We start from the raw sequence: 13299 nt of genomic DNA, 5'->3' as shown, positions 1-13299 counted from the left end.
GGTCCGGTAAGCAGGCAGCGTGCTGGCAGGCTCAGCCTCCTCTGTGCCGGGGCAGTGGGATACAGAAATCCAGGGTCTGGGCAGCGCAGCTGAGCTGGCTGAAGCAGCAGTAGTTTGATATTGATGGAGATTGGATTTCTAGTTTGGGAAAATGGGTGGGAAGCACAGAAAGTAGAAATCCCTCTTCCTGTGGTTCCTGAGCTGGTGGATCATGTTCCTTCTGCTGGTAAAATCCCAACATGGGAAATGTCATGACCCACCAGGCTGAAAGGAAGGAAGGAGACGGGAAGAATTTTACACCAGAAAAGTACAGCGCAGGCAGGATGTGAATTAAACGCCTTGGAAACATAAAACTGACACTTCACTCTGAAGGCCCTAGTCTTTGTTTAATGCTCGCGTGATTGCAAGAGTGGTGCCGGAGCTGCTGGAGGGCTCTCCATGCCGTTTCCCGGATCCGACTGAGGCAGTTCTAATTGACTCAAGTGTTGGATTCCCGTTGGAGACTCCTCTGCAGTCAACTGATTTCACCACCAGAACACTTCTGCACCTATGTAGCCCAAATTGTCTTTAGCTGAATTTCACCTCGCTGGAAGTACCCTGGCTTGGCTTTCCTCAGACACTGCATTTTCAGTGGATTTGACAAAACTGGGCAGGGATCCAAAGAGCACGTGCCTCTGACACATCCAGAAAGGGAAAAGGAAAGACAGACAAGCTCTGCTGAGCTCCGGCAGCTGAGATGACCACGGTGAGGAATGGTGTCTCCCCTAACACGGCTGACCTGCGGTGTGTTTTAGCTCAGCTGAGAAGCCTAAGGTGACGTTTAGCAAGCCAGGGGAGGTGTGCTCCTTCAAGCACTCGCTCTACCACTCCGGAGATGTCAGGACCCCCTAGGGCTGCTGGGATCAGTGATTTGTAGCTACCTACTCTACTCTTCTGCCCTCATCAGCATCTAACAGAGAGTCAAGCAGCACAGGTGAACCGGCACTCTGGGGTCATGGAAACGCACATCCCTGTGTGCATAGGAGCGCTGGAGACACGTTCAGTCACAATTTCTTCTTTTCTATTGCTTTTTCTTAAGGAAAGAATAGGCAGGTTCCCTTACGCCCCCCTCCCCACCCCCCAATCACCAACACCAAAAACTGACCTCTAGAGCTTCTGAGGACTGAACTTTACAGGGGGTTCAGCCCCAAAGTAGTAATTCCTTTGTGGGCACTAACCGTGAAGCCAGCACAGACCATTTGGCTTTTGTGTTCTTCCCTCGCAGCGCGTGGAGCTGGCTTCAGGAGGGAGGAAAGATGGGTGACGGGAGCTAGCTGAGCACTGGGAAGCAGGAGGCTGGCGTCTCCGTTCCCTGGCCGTTCCCGGGGGGCTGCGGACGCGGAGGCGCGGGACCCTCTCGCCGCTAGGTCGGGTGCCCACCGCGCGATGGGGAGAAGAGCTGGCTCGGCAGAGCCCCCCTGCCACCTGCGTCCGCTCCCAGCATCCCACCTTCCTCCCTTCTCCCGGGACGCCCCATGCTCACCTCCTCTCCCCTGCCCCGGCCGGCCTCGCCTCCCCTCCCTGCCGCCCACCTCCCGCCCCGGGCGGCCCGCCTCCCCCCGCGCGGCGCCGGCGAGGAAGGGGTTAGCGGGGCCCTGCCGCAAGGTGGGCCGCGGCGGAGGGTGTCGCCCGGGCGGGCGCTGCGCCGCCGCCCTCGCCGGGGGCTGCCGGGCTCGGCGCTGCCGCGGGCGGCTCCGCGGGGCCATGGGGCGCTAGGGCGCAGCGCACTGCCCCGCCCGCCCCGCGCTCCTCTCGGCACTAGCAGCGTTGGTGGGGGTTTTCTCCCCTGCTTTCCCCCGGCCGGAGATCTCCGCCATCCTCGCCGCCCAGATCCCTCTCGCTGCCTCCCCCCGCACACACCTCACCCCCCCTTCCGCCGCCGCCGAATAACTCGGCCGGGAGCGATCTGGAGGGGGGAGCGGAGCCGAGCAAACCTGTGGCGGCGGAGCCGGCTGCTGGAGAGGTGAGTCGAGGAGGGAGCCGGCGCCGCCGCGCCCCCTCCCCGCCGGGGGGAGCCCGGCTGCCCCGGGGAGGGCTGCAGGGGGGCGGCTCCGGGGGCAGCCGACCTGTTGGCCGCAGCGGGAGGAGGGCAGCGAAGCCGGCGGCGGCTCGGACGGGGCGGCGGCGCGGCGCGGTGCGGGGCTGGGCAGCGGCGGCTGCGGGGCCGCGCCGGCCCCCTCGCTCCGGCCGCCCCGCGGCGACGCCTCCGAGGCGGGAGCCGGGGCAGCGGCGGCGCCGGGCCGGGAGAGGGGCGCGGGGCGGTGTGTGGCGGGGGGAGCCGGCGCTCGCCGCAGCCGCCTGTGCAGCCGGGGTGCGGGGGGCACCCGCCTGTGCTCGCCCGCCCGCCCGTCCATCCACCCCCGCCCGGCTCCCTCCTTCCCTCCCTCCGCTCACTTGCAGGAGTACTCGGTACCGCGCACCCTGCAAGCGCTTTGGATGGTGTGGTTCTGTGGGTTTTTCCCTGTGCACACATGCATGCATGAGGAGGGGGCATGCAAGTTGCCATGGAGCAGCGTAACATCACTTTTGCTGCCCAGAGAGTCCTTTTTTATTTCTGGGCCCTCTCCTCGTTAATAACGTGGGTGATGTAATAAATGCTTGGTATCTATGCAGTGTCCTGCTCTTGTGGAGTTAGATAAGAAAGAAGATCCCAGGGCAGAGGGAGCATCTGCCATCTGTTTGAATAGGCAGGTCCTAGTAAATCTGTCAAAAATCAACAAATGTACCTGGTGGAAGAATTTGGCCCCAAACTCCTACGGATGCTGTTGTCAGCAATGAGAAGACTCCCAGAGAGAGTCCTGCTTGTCACACAGATGCGTAGTAATAGGTTTAATGTATTCAGCCCTGCTTCATTTTATTTCAGATAAATTTTCAATCACCAGATTTAATATGTGATTTGCAGTGATTGCCTCCTGATTTACCCACTTGAAGAGCAAAAGGAATGCATTAAGGAAGGCCAAGTTGCCTTGCTTTCCTGGTGTCCTGAGTGTGATGTTTCTCCTGCTACTCACCAGCAGCTCAGACCTTTTCCACCCGCCAAGTTGTACTGTTTTCCATATAGCAGCTGCATCCTCCTTGCTACACACCGCGCTGTGTCGCACTAATTCGCTGGGCACCTTGCAAGCTTGTCTGCTCTCGGTGGCTTTTGAGTGTGCTGAAACTCATCGTGATATAGAGGGGCTCAGTGAGGAAATGATAGTGGAATAAGATCAGTGGTGGGAAGGGCTCGCTGAGGTCTGGTTAGTCTGTGTTTATCTGTAACTCTGCTAAAGAAAAGGCGTATGATCCCATTTCGCTCACTGTGTATGCTGGACTACAATAAGAGCTCTGAATTTCTTGGGAAATAGAATTTCCCTGTTGTTCGGCTGTAAAATAGATGCACGAGGCTGTGATTGGCAAAGGACTGGATCACCCAGGTTGCTTACATCACGTAGGCAGCTGCCACTGAAATGACACACTTGATTGAAGGCCAAAAGAACCATATACGTAACTGCTTGTGATTAAGCTCCATATGATGCCTTAGAGCAAGTAGAAACCCCTCCTTCATCTCGTCTTTTTGTAATGAGACTATCATTGCAGGGATATCGTATGGGTCATGTTGGTTTTTCGGATTTTTCTTTTTCTTTTTCTTTTTTTTTTTTTTTTTTGCTTATGGCTGTAAACTTCCATGACCTGAAACAATCTGCTGTTCCAGCCTTGCACAATGCCCAATGAAAGCCTGGTACTGTAGACGTTGTGGTAGCCTGGAATATAAATTTTACCAGGTAAGAATTCCCAATGCAATTTTTTCCGAAGAATATTCGAGCTCACTGCTTTTGGAGAGGGAGAGGGGGCTTGTGAGTGTCTTTTTCCCATCTGGCATGCGTGTGACTGTTTATTTCGGGGAACGGTTTTCCCTTGTGTTTGATAGGAAAGGCTTTATCTTTTCAATTCTCTGAGTCTTAATAGATCCTTAACTGTTTCCTCGGTGTATGCACTGTACTTATAGATAAATAATCTGTCCTAGCTCCAGTGAGACAGTTTGCATATCTCCAGGCAGGATCCCAAATGCTCTGTGCATGGATAGGGAGGATGGTGGATCCGGGCCAAACCCTGCACTATGTGAAACTTTCAGGTAGTGTAAGGGCTGCAGGGACAGCCCTTCGGGAGGGCTCTGGCTTGCAGGAGCTGCCTTTCTTGCCATGTACTCCTTGATAGCGTGTATACCTTGTCTGGTTCGCACAACACGTTCTCTTAACTTTTCAGTGATGCAGGATCAGGCCGGGGCACGATCCTTCAAACTGATGGATTTCATCAGTGAACGAAAGCACTCTCAAAACAGCTGCGTGTTATCAGATCCCTGGACAAAACTTGTCTTTTTCTTTTTGCCAGACCCGCCTAAAGAGAAAGAGTTTGTGCGAAGCCTAATTTAAACAGAAGTTGATTCCTTTCCTATCGTTATCTTGGCTATATTGGCAGCAGGGTTGTACCTCCTCTCTCTGTGCTCACATACTCTGACTTCATTATCATGCAGTTTTTGTCCAATCATAACATGCTTCAGGATTATGCTGATGCAGCTTATTCCTACCGTATCGTGGCATATAGGTGTATATATAGCTGTAGATGGATATATAAACAACATTTTTGTGGCCACTTGTCCAGGCTTTCCTTCAACAGAGCAAATCCCAGCCCAGTCTCGATGCATTTAAATGGCTGGTCCCATGCATCTAGTACAGCCTCCAGAAAACAATCCTCTGTAAGTTACAATGCAATGCGAGTCCTCTCATTTTATTTTTCTTTAAATGAGCTAATTTCTAAGCAAAATCATTGCCTGACCAGTAGTGATACAATAGTACTATGCATGCTCTATCTTCCGGAGTTTTTGTAAACTGAACAAAATACCCACTGAAAGACTATTTGTATTAGAAATACCAGTAAACATCATTTGAGTTGATTTCTGCACATATAACTTTATTGATTCAGCATGAAATATAGCAGGCAATGTATTAGGAGATGTAAAATGAAGCAGGCAGAGTCTTTTCAGAATACGCTGGGAACGTAGAATGGGTCTGAGAACATTCATTTTAGTCAGGTGGGTTGTTAAGGTAAACTAAAATGATTTTTTTATGGGTCTTGTAAACAATACCAAGTCAGTTTTACTCAGTTTTTGTACAGTACACAGTTAAGGTATATTAGTTAGCTCTGCTGTTAACCGAAGGAACTAATATCTATGGAGCAGCTTTGCAAAACTAGGTAGTTCTTACTTATGTTTTTAACCTGTGAATGTGGTTAGTGTTAAAAGTGTAAGCAAGAAACTGAAGTAAAAACTGGGTATTATGCAATAGTTCTTGGGCTATCATGAAAAGAGTGCAATAGAAACAAACTGTTTTACAGTGCTGCTTTTAATTTAATGCAGTCTACTTTGATAAAAGCCCTAAAATGTGAAAATATTTCTCAGAATAAAGACATTAAACAATGGTAATTAAAATCACAGTGTGGATTTAGTCTGTTGAACCTGAAGTCCATGGGTATGACATGGAAAATGTACAGCAATTCCGTGGGTGGTTCTAAAACTGCCCTTTCATTCCTTGAACTCAGTATCTGCTTGTGTAGGCTTAGTGGGCATAATTGTATATACATTTTTACAGCATGATAAAAGAATACCTTAAACATCTGCACTGCATGCTGTCATTAAGTCTGCTCATGGCTGAAGCTTTCAAGCAGCATACCTCCCTTTTTCATACAAAATTACTGAGCTGTTTAATCTGGATGGAGGTTTCAGACTCATGCCATTCGCTGCCTGTGGCCATACCGCTGCCCTTTGGGATCCCGACGGCTTTGGTGCGTGCTCTCCCAGGGGTGCGAACGTCACGCAGGGTGACGCCGGGGAGCGGTGGCTGCTGTGCTCCTCGCTGAGCCACATCAGCAGTTAACCGATGCCAGCGGTGTTGCAGAGAGCACGGTGTAGGTGCAGCTCTGGGGCTCTGTGAGCCATCCCTTTCCTGTATTTTCATCATGGTGCCTATTTTTTTCTTGTGGTTCTTTCCGTGGTATCTGTGGGCAGTCATTCTGCAGAGTCGTTTTAGTTATTTGCAGATGCAGTAACAGTCAAAATCTGGCTCTTTTGCCTCTTGAATCAAGCATAAACAAATACTGGGCTTGCCTGCAGTCACTCACCTGTGGAAGTCAGGAGAGGCCGCTCCCATGGGATGAAGCCGGTGGCAGCGTGGTGAGCACGTGTGTACGGATAGAGTGTGGGTGTGCAAACACCTTCCATGGGATCTTCTTTTCTGATGCCGGCAGATTAAACAAGAAAGTGGCAGAGCTCAAGTTTGTTGAAGGTGGGTGGCCATCAGATCCCCTAGCCGAGCGAAAGGATGCTGCTGATGTCCTGCCCAGACTCCAGTTTGGCTTATTTCCTTCCTAACCTAAATTCTCTTTGCGTTTGTAGTCGCATCCCACCAAGGGCCTGATTCTGCAAAGAGGTCAGTAGGGCAGAGGCTCGCTGAAGTTAATGAGCTGCAGTGAGCCTGCGCCTGCGCTGAGCCTGATCCTCTTTAATGAGGTTTTGTTCGTTCTTCTCTGTTTGCATAGATGTTTGCATAGATACGCTGATCGTTTTGAAGGGTAACCCAGTCCCGCAAAGCCTTAGGTAAACAGCAAAGTAAACTGCCCGTTGGCTCAAATGAGCACTGCTGATGCTTGCAACCTCTCCCAGTGAAGTTAACTGGAGTTTTGCCATTGCCTCCAATAATGGCTGCAGCCCATGGGGGAACTCTGCCCCTGGGGCAGGCATTTGAAGACCTGGGCACTATATTTGGACAACTAATTGGCAAGCTTTTCAAAGAGTTTGAGGACCTGTCTAGATAAAAGGTGCTACAAAAAAGTCACAGTGGTATGTGTTCTTTGAGATATATATATATATATAGATATATATATATTCATCTTTGATCTTAGATATTCTGTTTTGATCCCTTAAAAACTGCAGTTTAAGAAAAATGCCCTCTCTATGCTGTGTTTCTGCATACTGGTGACCTCCTCCAGGGCAGTGATTCCCCATGGGGAGCTGTTGGCCCATCTATTATGTAAATGAGATTCCAAACAGTTGATTGTCCCTGCCAGGTATTAAGATTGGGAGCAGACAGCACAAGAGCAAAACTCAGGAAAAACAAGAAAATGAAGTCTACGTAACTGTTTTCAATTATTCAGTCTTGGTGGTTCTCCTTAGGTTTTAAGAAGAAACATGCAAATCTCTCTGGATCTAGCTTGTTTACAGAGTGCTCATGGGTTTAAAATACCACCAGCATCATATTTCTGTTGTACATTTCCTTCAAATAAATACAGAAATAAAAATAAGAATGCTGTAATTTGTGCCACCCCGAGAGCTAAATATTGTTCTCCAGCAGGAAATGATCATTTTGATTTCTTGAAACAGCTTTGCTATAATCTTCCAAAGACCAGTAGCCTCAAAAGAAAGAAGCGCAGGCTTTCTTAAGACTGTGCAGCTCTCGCCGATAGGATCTGGTTACGTGTGGATTAAGCTCTTGGATGACAAGGCACTCCAGCACATGCTATATCCTGCTGACTTTGGGGAGTGCTTAAGCACTTTACGGCACTGGAGCTTCAGGACTTTCTCTTTGGGGAGGTCCATTCCTGCCGATTGCGAAGCACGTGTAGAGATCATTGCAATGCCGGGATCAACCTATATGCTCTTCCTGGAAGCAGCTAAACACCATAGTGGCTGGTGTTATATAGGTGCTTTGGATGGACAGTGCTCTGTTAGGTGGATGCCACAGTAGCCTTCCTTGGCAGTGCCAGAAGCCCTATACTTCCAAATACAACTAAAGCTTCCAATTTTCTGTGTAATGCGGTGCTACCACTGCAACAGTGTCTGATCCATTTGTCATCAAATCCTGCTGCTGGCCCCAAAATAATGATAATAATGACAAGTCTTGCGATTCTGGAGACTTCTTGTTGAGGGCGGGTATGCATTTGGGTTAGCCGATCCTATCCCAGCAACCAAACTGGGATTATGAGGCATTTCAGTCTGGTTCCTGTTTTAAAATCAGACCATTTTATCTGCACGGAAGATGCTTTACCAAGGAAGCTAGTAGTCCTGAATGTTTCAAGTGGGAAAATGCTTTGTGCGTATCTTGGTTTGAATCATATATACTACGATCCATCTCAAGTTATACTAAAATTATTCCAATGTTATGGTTACTCTCACTGCTTCAGCTGCCTTCTGTCTCATTTATATGTTGATGTCTCTAGTCCTCATAGCTCCTAGGGAACTTTCTGTAGGAATTAGCAGCTATTGCTTTTAAAAATGAACCCGCACCAGATGTCCAAAAGCCTCCTTTAAAGAAGAGGTCTGGCACAAGTCACATTTATTGGGAGTAATTAATTGTCCTATTATAAAACCTAAATGTTTTGGCATTTCATTAATAATCCATAACCAACCAACAGGCTATTTGTAATGCGTTACTTTGTTAAATCTGCTGTAAAAATTGTCATTATTGATATATTTCATGTTTATAATTACTCATCTGTGACGCATTCAGTCTGTTATGAATAATCCATTGTATATTGTTTTCTTAAATAGGATGCTTGCTCAGTGTGCTGGGGGTGCCAGCACTCATTTCTAATAATGTCTTCATGTCTGATTAATGTATTTGAAATGAAGGCAACTGGACATGAGTAAATGAACAGAAGCACGCTCAGAAAACTGTCCTCAAGACACTCTTCATAAGCAAACACTCAGCAGTTGTTAGTGGAAGAAAAAAATCTTGAACAGACCAGAGGAACACGTAGAAGTGCACTGCAGGGGATGAAAGATGCACAAGTGACATTTCCTTACAGTTTTCATATTCTCTTAATCTAAAAGCTCTGCAATATATTCTTCTTACTGCCAGCAAGGATCTTATTATCCTATGTCATCAATTAGTTCTGTATTATCTTGTTGTGTCAGTGTTCTCCCACTCTGGAAAAAATGAGCTAAGTATTCCAGAAAGAGAGAAATCTGATATTTTTGTATTTAAGCAGGAAGGATTGTTATTGCGTTTGCTGTAACGGTTTGAAAAAATGAGGTGATAGTACAAATGCTCTATTGCGCCACTGACCTGTGATGTGCCCCAATTTGCTCTGCTGAATGTGCTCAGTGTTGACTTTGCTCGTATCTCCGTATCCCAAGTGCTGCAGCAGCGATGGGGAAGCCGATTGCCTAGAGGAGGGCCGTGAAGACAACCATTGCATGCCAGCAGGAGAAAGCACAGTAATTGCTCGGTGTAAAGACAGGGTGATCTTTGCTGCTATTGACAGTATTAGCTGGATAATTTTGGGAGGGAAAAACTAAATAGAGCTAAGGTGGAAGGAGCCTGGGCTGGCATGGAGGGAGCTTGCAGGTAAACGGCGAATACAGCCTGTCGGGTCTGTTCAGCTACACGTGTTCTCATCTAGGCATTTATGCTACTCAGTCCCTTGGGATGTCTTCACAGACTCCTGATTTTTAAGGCCCGAGAGGAGTGTCAGATCATCTAATCTGGAAAACAATATATCACAAGCCATTAGATTTCATCCAGTTAACTCCAATTCCGAGCTCAATAACTTGTGCTTGGCTAAAGCGTATCCTCCAGCAAGGCATCTGGTCTTGTCTCACAGACAGCAATATATCACTCGTTCTGGTAGTTTGTTCCAACGGTTAATCACCTTCGCCATTAAAAACTCTTGCTTAATTTCCAATTTGCATTTTTATAGCCTCAGCTTCCCACCATGGAAGCCCTTCGCCTTTAGATTCCAGGGCTTTTTAGTAGTCTGCATTTTTTCTCTCATAAACTCCTATCGTGTCCTCGAACAGTCTTTTTTTTTTGGCAGTCCCTGGCTGATGCACACTATAGGTCTTGTAATCTTGTAAAGGAGCTGAAACTGTAGAAGAGAATGGGCAGTTCGTGCATGCAAGCTACAGCCCCCATGAGAAATAAAAGCTCTGTTTCCAAACTGACTTCTTTTCCAGTTTTCAGGTGAATTTTAGAGGGAAGAGAGCAAGGTTCAGAGATTGCTGTTGTGTTGTTGGGTCTTGTTTTGCCTTTTAATACCAACTCAGCATTTTCAGACAGCTGTGGTTCATACAACGATGGAAATTTTTGACTAACCTGGCTCAATTCTACTCCTGCAATCAGAGGCTGGGGGCAGCAGAAATAACAGAAAGTGGTTCGGTGGAAGAAAACAGGAGAAGGAAGCAAAAAAGCTAGGGCTTGCTGGCTGCAAAAGAGTCTGCGGACTAACAGGAACTTGTGTGAAGGGATGAAATGCTGGAGAGTTGATTATCGTGGTTCTTTAATTACTTAGGTTTAAGCCAGGTGCATGTCTGGTTGGGAAAGGGAAGGAGTCTATATCCTTGCCTAGTGATGTGCTTGCCCTGGACGTGTGGAGCTATCAAGTTGTTGCAGTCCTCTTCTCACAGCAGTTTAAGCTGAGGATTGGTGTAGGCCATACTTAAAAAAAAATAACAAATAACAACTATGACTTAAAACTGTCCCACTATGTTCTCACATGTTCAATATTCAGAAAGGAATGCAAATATTTTATATTTGATCTGGCATCCTCATATCTTCCTTTCTGCCGTGCAGAATTCAAAGCCAGCCTTGAAGTTTCAGTTGTTTAGCAAGGTGATTTCTTTTAAAGTGACCTTCCTCTTGTTTTTAATTGTCAAGTTTTCTAGAGAAGGTGTGTGGCGGGGGAAATGGCACAGAACCGTTTGAAGCCTCCTATCACTTTGTAGTCCTCGAACCTGGAAGTTCCTAGCTCATGAAGTGCCTCTGTGGCACTATGCCCATTCGGCCTGTCACTCAGAGCTTGTTTTCTACGTTTCAGAGAAGTAAGTTCTTTCCCAGTTACATCTGTAAATGCTGAAAATGGTCCAGTGTTTGTAAAGTGCTTTCACCCATTGCTCATCGCTGGGAACTTTGTTGCTAATATCCCAGCCCGACATCTATAAGCAAAGGGACGGTTTCCATTTTCTCGGTCGTTACCTCAAATAGGGGAATACTTCCTTACGTTTATGCCAATAAATAATCATGTACAGAATGAATGCCGCGTACTGCGTGAGTAAACACGGGGGCACACATGCGGGTATGGAGGGCCAAGGCCTAAACTAGCCAGTGAGGGACCAGTTTTAGTCTTCACCTGTACCACCAGATGCAAAATGAATCTCGTGTGTGCGCGCTGTGGACAAAGGTCTCTTGTTTGCAGTAAATAGCTCCTTATAAAAGGTACAAAATGAATCTGGAATGGATTTAGTTTTTGGAAGTATTGCTTAGCAAGGTGTGTACATGCTGGGCCTAGCTTCTGATAAGCAGCCCTGCTCCCAGAGGTGGGAGTACTCCTCTTTTCTGCAAGTAAAAGAAAAGCCCTTTCAGAGGAAGCATTAGGGCTTGTTTGCACTCACAGCCCAATGACTTTGCATTACAGTTTGAGGAAATTTGGCTTCCAAAAATGATCAGGTGTGTTTATTGTTCTATGCAGGCTGCAGTGGAGGACCGGGAGCAGGTGAAGTTCTTGTCTTACTCCCCCTGCAACAGATCTGTTTATATATAGCCCAAACATACCTCTCCATGTCTTTCGGGGGATTTGGCTTTATTGGTATCAATAGCCAGAAAACACAAACTTCCTCATAGATTTTTCTCCCTGGGAGGATCTGTTTTAGGGCTTTGCTTTTAAGGCTTCCTATGTACCAGACCCTATTTTTCTTGATCCCAAGGCGCCCTTCCAAGACCCACTTATATTGATTTTGTAGCTACAGAAAAAGCCATCTGCCTGAGTGCACTGTCCTTCCTGTGTCTCTTTATGCACCTGAGTTGAGACTGATTAAAGGAGACTCCTGCATTTTCTTGCAGGAGCTTAGATCCTCACACCTCATTACAGAGCTCTCAATGTACTTCTCTTCCCAATGCCAAAATGAGACTCTTTGGGCCCTTCAAACTTCCCTTTGGCAGCTTGGTCTCATATTGAATTTGAGGTGCCAAGTCTTTGCAAAAAATGAAAAAAAATCTCTAAACCTCTTGTTAGCAACGCAGGTGATAAGGGACAAAGTCACTTAGTGCTCTTCCTAGTAGAAGGATTTTGCCAAAACCATGTGTCTGCAGCAAAATGCTTGACTTTCCTTCCCTTAAATATATTGGTTACACATGGAGACATGTGGATTTAGTCCAGCTCAATTGCTTCTGTGCCAGAGAGCATGGGCTCACGACGAGCCTTAGTTGTTACTGTCTCCTTGGGAGAGAGGGAGGTGGCTCTTTCATGGGCAGTAATGAAAAGAAAATGTACCAGAATAGCAATGAAGACTCTGGAAGGATGGTTGTCTCCCCTGACTGATGTGTCTTGCCCAGAGCACAGAGGATCAAATTGCCTTAGATATCCTCCTGTCGCTCAGTCCAGGTAGAAGACGTCTTTAACAGCGCTACTTCATTTGATGATTTTTAAAAGGATTTTAAATCAGAGCTGGGGACTTTAAAGCTACAATTCTGCTTTTCCCATCATTTGGTCACTTCATGGATTTTCTATATTGTTTCCTGTATTTTTTTTTTTAGCCCAGTTTCTTGAGAAAAGGAAGCTTGCCCTCTTGTACTGCGTGTGCTTGCTTTTCGGTCTTTGTGCACGTGTGTTTTCCCATACTCTCAGCCAGAACCTTGTGCTCAACTTCAGCCAGTTTTGTGGGAGATCTCAGTTCTACCACGTTCCCATCTCTCTCCGCTAGCGTCCTTTCCGCCCGGTCTGTGTGAGGACCAAGGGGCTGTGACTGGCCGGATGGTTGGTGTGCAGCGTAGGGCCCTGCTAGGGTAGGCACAGCGCAACCGCTGAGCAGCAGCTGGGATCCACCTGGAGATTACAGCTAAGGAGAAGGCAGGTGCATGATAAAGGCCAGGCGTAACACCCAGGCAGCACAAGTGATGTTGTGTGCCTGAGGCTATGAAACAGGGAACGGCGCTTGGGCGTTGTTTTGTGCTGCATGTAAAGAGGTTAGCAAGAAACATTTTCCAAATTGGTAGCTACCGAAGGAGTTCCAGGATCAATACAAATTGATCCTGATTCCATCTCATTCATTGATACTTAAACTGAGCCTTCCAGTTTAACAGTCAGGTGGATTTTCAATCGCGTCTGAAAACCTTTCTAAAAAAACCACAAGAGCTGAAGAAGAAGGCAAGCTGTAGAGAGCCTAGGCGTGTGAGCATCAGATAACTGCCCTTTTTCTGATGGCAAATTACTTATGAACATCTTATAATTTCA

The 13299-nt window shown here is 47.3% G+C and overlaps 1 protein-coding gene across 2 annotated transcripts in view; it reads left to right on the top strand.

Moving 5' to 3' along the window:
• Nucleotides 1-1918: 1918 nt before the first annotated feature.
• Nucleotides 1919-13299, top strand: part of CALN1 (calneuron 1) — a 145884-nt gene continuing 134503 nt past the window's right edge. The window contains exon 1 of one of the 2 annotated variants that reach the window (XM_064523458.1): nt 1919-2002. The gene's annotated coding sequence lies outside the window, so the exon portion shown is untranslated. Of the gene's footprint in view, nt 2003-3669; nt 3804-13299 lie in introns of those variants that run through there. The other variant, XM_026107271.2, reaches the window with a different exon arrangement.

This window comes from Dromaius novaehollandiae, chromosome 19 (genome assembly GCF_036370855.1).
Source record: "Dromaius novaehollandiae isolate bDroNov1 chromosome 19, bDroNov1.hap1, whole genome shotgun sequence".
Lineage (NCBI taxonomy): Eukaryota > Metazoa > Chordata > Aves > Casuariiformes > Dromaiidae > Dromaius > Dromaius novaehollandiae.
The sequence above is the reverse complement of the archived record's forward strand: the minus strand, read 5'-3'. Positions and strand labels throughout refer to the sequence as shown.